General features: G+C 37.1%; 1 long non-coding RNA gene across 2 annotated transcripts; it reads left to right on the top strand.

Moving 5' to 3' along the window:
* Nucleotides 1-5,420: 5,420 nt before the first annotated feature.
* Nucleotides 5,421-9,862, top strand: LOC120537351. Of its 2 annotated transcripts, none has more exons than XR_005635304.1 (5): nucleotides 5,421-5,837; nucleotides 6,431-6,488; nucleotides 6,584-6,752; nucleotides 6,857-6,999; nucleotides 7,099-9,862. It is a non-coding gene; the product is annotated as an uncharacterized LOC120537351 (long non-coding RNA). The 2 variants fall into 2 exon arrangements; XR_005635303.1 differs by having other exon boundaries at nucleotides 6,584-6,755.
* Nucleotides 9,863-10,704: the final 842 nt, after the last annotated feature.

Here is a 10,704-nt window from a genome sequence, read left to right as displayed (position 1 = left end):
TGAGGATTCAAAAAGTGAATGGATGGATCATCCATTTCTTCTATAGTTAATATATTTTGGATGCACCACAAGGGGATATAATTCCAATATCATATTGTCTACTCTAAAATGAAAGCCCCTGCAATGGCATATTTATTTCTTTTCAAATCTAAACGACAGGACTCAAGCCAAAACTTAAACTAATTAATTTGGTTTAAATGTATCAGGAGATGACACAGAATTTGTGAAGATGAATATACTGTACAACTACTTTGTGATGGAAACTTTTTAGTGTTTGTGGTGCATGTATAAATCTATCCAATCTGTACTCCAACAGACATAGATAGTGCATTTTATTATTGCTGGTATTAGAAAAGCTTTGCATCAATAATGTGCATTTTGTACATTGAGATCACAAACACATTAAAACAAACCTTCCCATCTCATTCAGAGAAGGTGTGAAAGAATACACCCTGGAAAATGAGCTATAACTGTACAATATTTTACATTTTAAATACAGGAATTTACTAGTAATAATTTAACCTGAAAAGGGTTTTATTGATACACATTGAATTACAGTATGACTTGGGTTTGAAGGTTCTTCAAAGATTTTTTCCTTCATTTAATTATGAAGCTTTCAAGCCTTTCTTTTTTAATAGAACATTGAAAAGTGCAGATTTCATTCATTTAAAATAATTTCTGAAAGCTGGAAAATTTCACAATGTTTACATTTGGAAAGAACAATACTTTTATGAGTAATATTAGAAAAGAAGTAAAAAAAACAAATAAACAGGAGAAGCTGAATTGCTACAGCAGGTACCTTAATGAATAAGCAAGTATACACATGGCATCATTGTAGGCATCCCAGTAAACAGTTTGTACCAGGCAGATGCCATCATTCTGTAATGCTTTAATGCTGTTTTTTTGTTTGTCGGCATTACTTTGTCCCAGAAATGGTATTCTTATGTTCTGCTAACCATACCTGGACTGATTTTAAAGTTGATGACTCTCAGTTAGCATCAAGATTCCAAGGAGTTATATTTGAGTGGTTAACTCAGTGCAGTTCCCCACTCATTATATGGCATTGTTGCAATAATGCATATGAGCTGAAATACACTAAAAGAAAAAATAGTATTATATAGTATTTGCTTCAGAAATTAAGCTGGTAGGCATTAAAGTTTATCTCAAGTATTTAATAAATACATCCATTGAGCTAGGTTATTGTTTTGGCTGGGGTCAGTGTATTCTGTCAGAGACGTCAAATGCAGACTAAACTTGCACACCACATCATTAAACAAATACGACTCAGTAGCAGGACATCACAGCTCTCTCTAACAAACATTAGCACACTCAGTGCCAGAGTTCACTACCTCAGAATTAGGGAGTGCTATGTTAATACCATTAAAGTATTTCACTAACACTCCCCACCTCAATTTAAACTGTGCTGAAAAATAAACATAAAGATTTAAAACTTCAAAAAAATACACAGAAAATGTTATTAGTGCCAGAGGGTAATTTGTACACACAGCTCAAAACACTGGTGCATTATTAATAATGGTGATGAAATGCAAAGCAGGCAGATAAACATTTACTTGTACATTTGAATAAGACTGCTGTAAAAACAGTGGATTTGTTCCAGACATTCGTCCATCAATTTCCAAAGCCCACCTTTTTTATTGTAGAATCCAGTTGAGTCACAAAATTATCCTGACAGCATTTGGTGCAAGAAAAGGAACCAACACTGGATGGAACAGGACTCTATCATTAGGCACACTTCAGCGTGTCCTCACACTCTCTTACACAACTGAGTCACCAGTTACCTTTGGAATAAGACAGAAAACACGAAAAAACACACACGCCTCACAGGAGGAAGTCTGAACTTGGCAGTCTGAGGCTCGGAGGCAGCAACAGTAAGCACTATGCCACCATGTTATTCTTTTTATTAAAAACTGTAAAACAAATGCTTCAGACTGTTCAACTGCAAGCAAGTTGATAGGGGGCCACAAAAGATGACATAAAGGATTAATTGATTCTATAGGATTATTTGCCAGAACAGTTTATATCCATCCATCCATCCATTATACAATCCGCTATATCCTAACTACAGGGTCATGGGGGTCTGCTGGGGCCAATCCCAGCCAACACTGGGTGCAAGGCAGGAATCAAACCCCAGGCAGGGCGCCAGCCCACCGCAGGGCACACACACCACACCAGAGACAATTCAGAAATCCTAAATGCACCTAACCTGCATGTCTTTGGACTGAGGGAGGAAACCGAAGTACACGGAGGAAACCCACGCAGACACAGGGAGAACATGCAAACTCCATGCAGGGAGAACCCAGGAAGCGAACCCGGGTCACCTAACTGCGAGGCAGCAGCACTACCCACTGAACCACCATGCCGCCCCCCAGTTTATGTTTAATTTGATATATTTTACTGTTAAGTAAAACATATACTGAAATATCAGAGTAAAGCATAAGGTAAGTACCTATACCTGTATGTTTTAATCACATCAAAGTAAAAAATAAGATGAAATACTGTATGATGGGGAAGCACACCAAGCACATATTTTTAAATCAATAACTAGATTATTATTATTATTTGTTTCCAATTTTATTTGCCAATTTACAACCCAAGTCAGGATATTTTTTTTAGCATCTATAGGGTGGTCCAGATCTAATTATGCAATTTTCATTACGCTATAACTTATTAAGTTTATTACATAGAGAATTCACAAAAAATGGAGGACAAGTGGGACATTACATGGAAAATCAGTGAATTAATTCAATGTAAGTCCATTTTCATTTATTACAAGATATTTCGAACAATTATTTTGTCTTGTATTGATTTCCTGAATTGCATTAAAAGTTGCATAATTAGATCTGGACCACCCTGTACTTTTCAATGGCTCACTTGGCTCTCATTTATTATATCTTGAAGAAGGACTGGAGTTCAATGGTCAGACTATTAGAGCTAGCTAGATGCCAAGACCCAAGGCTGTTACAGACTTGGTAGTCCAACATCAAGCAGTGATTGCACATATTTAGTTTTTCTCTCTTTAGTCATTCTGTTTCTCTTTACAGCTTCAAGCAGACCTTGCACATTAGAAGGCCTGTAATTATGCAGAGCCGGAAATCTCGGAAAGCTGTGTAAGATTCACAAGTGGCAAGGCAAAGAAACAGAACAAGTGAATGTTTTTATGCCATTAAAAAGCTGCTTTCTTTCATCATTCATCTTCAGTACTGATAAACGTGCAGGCTGTATCGCACTGAAAAAACTGCAAAGCTGCTAGTGCATACATCATCATACTGCATTCTCCCAATTCTTCTCTTTAATTCTGCATAGCAATGTAGCAGTGGCAGCCTCATCAGGATATTCAAAAAGCCTTGTAAATAAGCAAAAGTGGAAACCTGTACAGCAACATCTCTTGGCTTGAGAAGAAAGGGCAGTGGAACTATGGGGAAATTAAAACAGAAGCATTAATGCAAATAGGTACTTACTTTTGGAACACCTTTTTACTAACTGTTAGAATTGAATAACTAATCCTTTTCATTTGATAGTTATTTCAAGGAAAAAGCTTCAGCTCTCTTGACAGCATTACATGTTGAAGATGGCTGAAGAAAAATATTAAAGTAGTAAAACATACAAAAGCATTTGGTTACCTGTCCAAAAATGTTTATGGCTTCCTAATAAAGTAAAAACGAACAGACATCACTCTATCAGCTAACTCACTCTGCTGCCATAATACAATATGGTCACATACAATAGTAACTGTCTCTCTAGCTTCAGTCTTTCTTCACACAGTTTGTGGCCCACAGTTATTAATGTGAACTGTGACATCTCTTAGTGATGTAACATTTCTTTGTATGCCATGCCTTTTAGTTCCTAAGAGATGAGAGGAAAGAGACACTAATCAGATTCAAAGTTTAATGATTTGCCATGTTTCAATATCTAAAATAAAAAATCTACTTTCAATAGAGATATAAACTATACCAATCAGCCACAACATTAACAACACCTGCTAAATATTGTGTCTGTTCCCCTGGTGCCACCAAAATATCTGTGACCTGTAGAGGTATGGAGTCCACAACACCCATGAAGGTGTCCTGTGGTGTCTGGCACCAAGACATTAGGAGCAGATCCTTTAAATCCTGGCAGTTGCAAGGAGGGACCTCCATGGATTGGACTTGTTTTTCCAGCACATACCACATATACTCAATCAGATTGAGTTCTGGGGAATGTGGAAGCCAAGTAAACACCTTGCACTTTTTGTCATGTTCATGAAACACTTCCTGAACAATTTTTACAGTGTGGCATGGCACATCCTGCTGAAGGAGGCCACTGTCATCAGGGCATACCATTGCGATGAAGGGGTGTACGTGGTCTGAAACCATCTTTAGGTAGGTGGTACTTGTCAAAGTAACATCCACATGAATGCCAGGACCCAAGGTTTCCCAGCAGAACATTGTCCAGAGCATCATGCTGCCTTCACTGCCACCACCAACTTGCCTTTTTCCCATAGTGCATCCTGCTATTATCTCTTTCCAGAGTAAATGACACACACACATGTGCTGTCAACATGAGAGAAATGAAAACACGATTCATCAGTCCAAGCAACCTTCTTCCATTGCTCCATGGTCCAGTTCTGATGCTCTTGTGCCGAATTAGTAGGTATCTTCAGTGATGGACAGGGGTCAGCATGGGCACTCTGAGTGGTCTCTGGCTATGCAGCCCCAGGCTTCAATGCACTGTGCGTTCTGACACCTTTCTTTCATGGCCATCTTTAAGTGTTTTAGCAATTTGTGCTACAGTAGCTCTTCTGTGGGATCAGACCTGATAGGCTAGCCTTCACTCTTAAAGCACATAAATGAGCCTTAGGCACCTATGACCTGGTCGCCAGTTCATGGGTTGTCCCTCCTTGGACCACTTTTGGTAGGTACAATCCACTGCATACTGGGAACACCCTACACAGCAAAATCTTTAGTGTTGTTTAGTGTTGTTTTTTCAGAGTTGTTTTTTTCCGAGTTAACAAGTGTTGATTCTGGTGTTAATCTGAGAATATCAACACTTGGAGTGTTACACAGTGTTTGCACTCAGTGTTATTTTGGGGAGTAAGTATACATTACACCACCAAAGAGTGGATTTGATTTCCGGCAGTGCAGCAGCACTTCCCCTTTCTTTTTTGCGGTCATTACTGAACACACTGCGAGAATGGCCAATAAATTAATGTGAGAATAATACTTATTTTTAACAAACTGATTACTGAAAAATGATTGATTGTCAATCGTTAAATGGTTACAATAACAAGCATATTGCAATTGTATGCTTATAATTGATATATATATATATATATATATATATATATATATATATATATATATATATATATATATATATATATATATGGCTGATCTTTTTTTTCTGTCAGAGATGAATATTTTTCCAAAAAGCTGAATTTTCTAAAAACACACAAATCAATGATTCTGACCTAAATTAACATAAAACGTCTGTGGATGTATGCAGTGTGTTGACACCGCGTGTTAGCTGTCTCCAACTCCGGCGACTAACATCTATTTTCTGAAAGGCACTACAAACAATGGTTTCACACATAGATCAACATAAAACATCTGTTGCATGTTTGCTTTCCGGGTCTTCCCTATGTGGAGAGCGGTTTGAGTAGTGAGAAAAGCGCTGTATAAATGTAAAATAATTAATTAAAAGAATTAAGTCGCCGTGAGAAGCAATCTGGATTGTACTGAGCCCCTCGTGTGCCTCATGTGGACAAAGTCGACATCTGCCTTTAACAATCCCCTTTCTCACCATCTTCCACTTAACGACATTAATTCTTCTCCGTACAGGTAAAGTGAAGTTACATTTTCGTCTATATTTTATGTATTTATTCTTTTGTGTAAGATTGTATGCATTTTCATTGTTCTAGTATACGATTTTATGCATGAAGTGTGGTTATAAAGGTTTAAATAAGCAGTCATGGGGTTCGGGAGCGGATGAATCAATTTTACATGATTTGGTATGGAGAAAATGGTTTCAGTTTTTAAACAAATCAGTTTCTAAACAGCCTTGAGGAACGAATTTATAATCGAAATCCGAGGTTCCACTGCATTTCCTTATTTATTTCTTTGTGTGTTAAATTAATTATGTACCCATTTACTTATTTCAATGCCGCCGACAAGATACGAAACACACCTTGAAATGTAATTATTCTTAGATTTAGTTGTCTGCGTATTTAATTTTGACCAAAATATGCCTCCATATTAGATATATTTATGTTCTGAAATATATATTGTATGTAGCAAAAACAAAGTTGAAAAATTTAATGACAGTTTAAGTTGCTTTAGCCAATATATTAAACTGTTGTACCGAGATTGTTAAACAACTGCTCTCTCAAAGCTAAGATTGAAGTTCTTTCATGAGGTCTCATCATTACCTTCAGGTGAAGAAATACATCAAATTGCAAGATGAGTTCACATTTGAGGAGTTTCTAAACGAAGGTAAATTTGAATTTAATTATGTGTTGGATAATGTTTCAGCTGATTCAAAAAGTTAATTTTATTGACATTTCATAACCAAATGTATCTTGTTTTAGTAAAAAAAAAAATTGGGGCCTACAGCAAATGATGCACTTCAAGTCTTTGATGAGACAAATACTAATGTGGAGGAAGATATTTTTCAAGAGTTGGTTCAGAGCAACCCACAGATATGCTTCACAGTAAAATGTCCTCCACAAGGACTTTTTGCTGATCTGGATGTTTCTGGTGGTATTAATTTTTTTTTTCTGAAATGACTAAACAACTTAATAAAATATTTGATAATTAATCAATATTGATCTTTCCTTTTTTAAAAAAAATTTCACCCACAGCTACCTCAACACCAAGTACATGCACTGATACACTTTCAAACTCCAGTGATGTAGAAGGGTTGGAGAGAACTAAACTGAACCTGTCTGCAAGCTCAAACTTTAATAATGGCAGAGAAATCACAAGTGCTGAAAAGGCAAAACAGGTAACTGTGGAAATATCTGCTTTCATGGATAACTTTTGTGTGTGATGTCATCATACCATTCCTTCATGTTTTTTTTTTTTTTTTGTCTTTAATAACTAGATTGTTCAAAATGCCCCGAAAGAGAAACCTGGTGGTTTGGATGTTCTCGAAGAATATGAGCTAACTAAAACACTGAAGCACAGCACGAGACGACCGCTTGTTAATGTTCTTGTTAGCCATGTCTACAACATTGACATAGGTCTAACAAACGAGTCGCCAAGAGAACTACGTGTGAAATTGTTAAACAATGTTTAAATGTTTTTGCTGTGAGAGTTTGTATGCAAATAGCCAGCAGCTGATATCTCACTTGCGAGTTACACACAGTTTCTATCCTTCATTGAAGTTCAGGTTGATTTGTATGCAAGGCGATTGTAGGCGCCGGTTTTGTACTTTTTCAGAGTTTAGGGAACATTTAAACAGTGTTCATTTTGAGGATAATGGTTTGCATTATGTAGAACCACAGTCATCCCAAGATGTTGATAGTAATCAGTTAGGTTCTATACAGACAGGCGTTGGTGATTCCCGAGGTGCCTCTTATTTTGAGGACAATGGTGACAGTAATACCCCAGGTTTTCCCACAGATTGTCTGGACAACAATGATGACTGCCTTTCTGAAAGAGATACAAAGGCTGTGTGTGCTTCAATTTTGGCCAAATTACAATGCAGCGGTGCGGCAAACAGTTTAATTTCAGCACTTGTCTCAGATCTTGAAGAGCTTACTTCTGAAGTTCACACACAAACTCAACACAAACTATTGTCATCTATTCCTCTTGATAATCCAGTCAGGTTAGCAGTCAAGAGTAGTTTTACACATTTTGAAAACCCATTTGTTTGCTTTAACACAGAAAGCAAAAGGACCAATTATTTCATTGATAAATGGAGTGTAGTTGAGCCAGTTGAAATTGGACTTGGCATGAGGGATGATGTGAGACGCAATAAAAAAACAGGCTGTTAGGATCAGGTCCCAGGAAAAGATACCTTTGTTTATGTACCAATATTAGAAACTTTAAAATTTATGTGTCAAAATTCAGATGTATGTACAGTAGATTGATTAGGGAATCTTCAGACTTTTGTAATGGAAGTTACTTCAAGGCTCATCCATTATTTTCCAGACATTCCACTGCGTTGCAGATCCAATTATATTATGATGATTTTGAAACAGCAAATCCCCTTGGATCCAAACACGGGATACACAAAGTTGGGGCACTTTATTTTGTACTAAGAAATCTTCCACCCAAATTTAATTCAACACTGATGAATATCCATTTAGTTGCACTTTTTCATGCTCATGATTTGAAAAAATATGGGTTCCAGCCCATACTGGAGCCTTTGATCCATGACATCAGTATTCTAGAAACCGATGGCATTGAACTGCCAATTTCCACAGGGACAATTTATGGCACTCTGTGTCAAGTGAATGGAGACAACTTGGGAATGCACTCAATCCTTGGCTTCTCTGAATCTTTTAGTGGTCAGTATTTTTGTCGTTTATGTTTGACTGAAAAGGCAGATGCCCAGGTTATTTACAATGAGGATGACCCAAAGGTTGTTTTACGTGATTGTGTAGTCTATGAGCGCCACTGTCTTCAATTGGAATCAGACCCACAAATCTCATCACTATATGGCCTCAAAAGAAAATCATCACTCAACAATCTAAAATTTTTTCATGTATGCCACAATTTCTCTTTCGATGTAATGCATGACATCCTAGAAGGAGTTGCTCAATAGGAAATGAAATTGCTCTTTGAATATGTTGACAGTAACTTTATGTCATGGAGTGAATTGGTTTCCAGAATATATGCCTAGGATTATGGCTATTTGGAACGAAAGAATCGTCCCACACGAGTGAATCTAGACCACAAAGGAAATGGCTTAGGGCTGAACTCAATCCAGGCACTTTGTCTTTTAAAAAACATGCCATTAGTGTTTGGTGATATTGTGCCCACTGGCATTTGCTTCTTCTCTTACTTCAAATAGTCAACCTTGTATTTTCCCCATGTCTCTCTGAAGGCATGACTATTCTTATGAAGTATTTAATAATTGAACACCATGAATTATTCACAAAATTGTATCCACTCAAGAATTTATTGCCAAAGCATCATTTTATGATTCATTATCCTTGCACTATACGTAAGATCGGTCCTTTAGTACATATGTGGAGCATGCGATTTGAAGCTAAACATAAAGTGTTCAAAAATACACTCAAGAATTTGAAAAATATCACCAAATCTTTGGCAAAAAGACATCAGATGGCCATAGGCTATCTTTGGGAAACCTCACTTTTGAAAGATGTTGAGTATGGACCAATGAAAACATTTTGCTGGGAGAGTGTTGATAGCAAGCATTTAGTAGGAATGCAACCGAATCCCATGCACAAAACCATGTACTCCATGAACTGGGTGAAAATTGATGAGACCGAATACAAAGTAGGCCTCGTTGTTTGCAATAAAATTGAAGATCAACTTCCAGTTTTCAGTCAGATTCGAAAAATACTTAGTATCGACAACAATATATTCTTTTTGGTGGATGAACTTTTCACCGAGCATTTCTCAGAGCATCTCCATGCATTTAAAGTACTGGGTGAATGTGGCAAAGCTGAACTCATCAAAGCCAATACTATGAAGTTTCACAGGCCATTTGACTTGCAAAGTGTATATGGGTCTGATCCACACTTGTCATGTGTTGAAATCAACACCGTAAGAGTTACTTTTTTAACACCAGCAGAGTGTCTTGGGAATTTAGTTTACACCAAGTGGATGTTCAACACACTTCTGGTGTTAAAAAATGAACTCTTACAGTGATGATTTCAACACCTGAAAGTGTCAAAAAATATAACACTACACAAAGTGTAAATTTAACTCGATTTGGTGTGGACCTAAATAAACTCTGAAGAAGTGTTAAAATTAACTCTGTAGGTGTGAATTTAACACTTTGGATTTTGCTGTGTACAAGACCTACTATTTTGGAGATGCTCTGACCCAGTTGTCTAGCCATCACAATTTGATCCTTGTCAAAGTCACTCAAATCCCCATTTTTCCTGCTTAAACACACCACCTTCCAGCACTGACTGTTCTCTTGCTGCCTAATATATCCCAGCCCTCAACAGGTACCACTGTAATGAGATAATCAAAATTATTCACTTCACCTGTAAGCAGTTTTAATGTTCTGGCTAATTGGTGTATATTGCAGGGGTGTCGAACTCCAGTCCTGGAGGGCCGCAGTGACTGCAGGTTTTCATTCAAACCCTTTTCCTAATCAGTGACCAGTTTTCACTGCTAATTCACTCCTTAATTTTAGTAGCCCTGTTTTGGAGGATTCAGTCCTCTGAATTGATTTCTCTCTTCATTAAATGACAGCCAAACAGAAATGAGATGTGAAACAAGCTAACGGATGAACAGCTAAACTCCAGCCAATCTCTTAAAGAGAAGCTGATTATTGCTGTTAATTAAACTCATTATTCAATTCCATGGCTTGTTGCTGCTCTCATACTGCCACAGCAGATGTTTCCAAAACTGTTGATTTTTCTAATTTTTTCTAAGAACACCGTCCAAATGTTTTGGTGACCTGAGAGATCAACCTTACTGAGACCTTCACCTTTCTTTATTTTTAGATATTGTGTGATAGGCACAGGTGAGCTGCTCATGTTTTGTGTCTCATTATTGTTTG

Source organism: Polypterus senegalus, chromosome 10, assembly GCF_016835505.1.
Source record: "Polypterus senegalus isolate Bchr_013 chromosome 10, ASM1683550v1, whole genome shotgun sequence".
NCBI lineage: Eukaryota > Metazoa > Chordata > Cladistia > Polypteriformes > Polypteridae > Polypterus > Polypterus senegalus.
The sequence above is the reverse complement of the archived record's forward strand: the minus strand, read 5'-3'. Positions and strand labels throughout refer to the sequence as shown.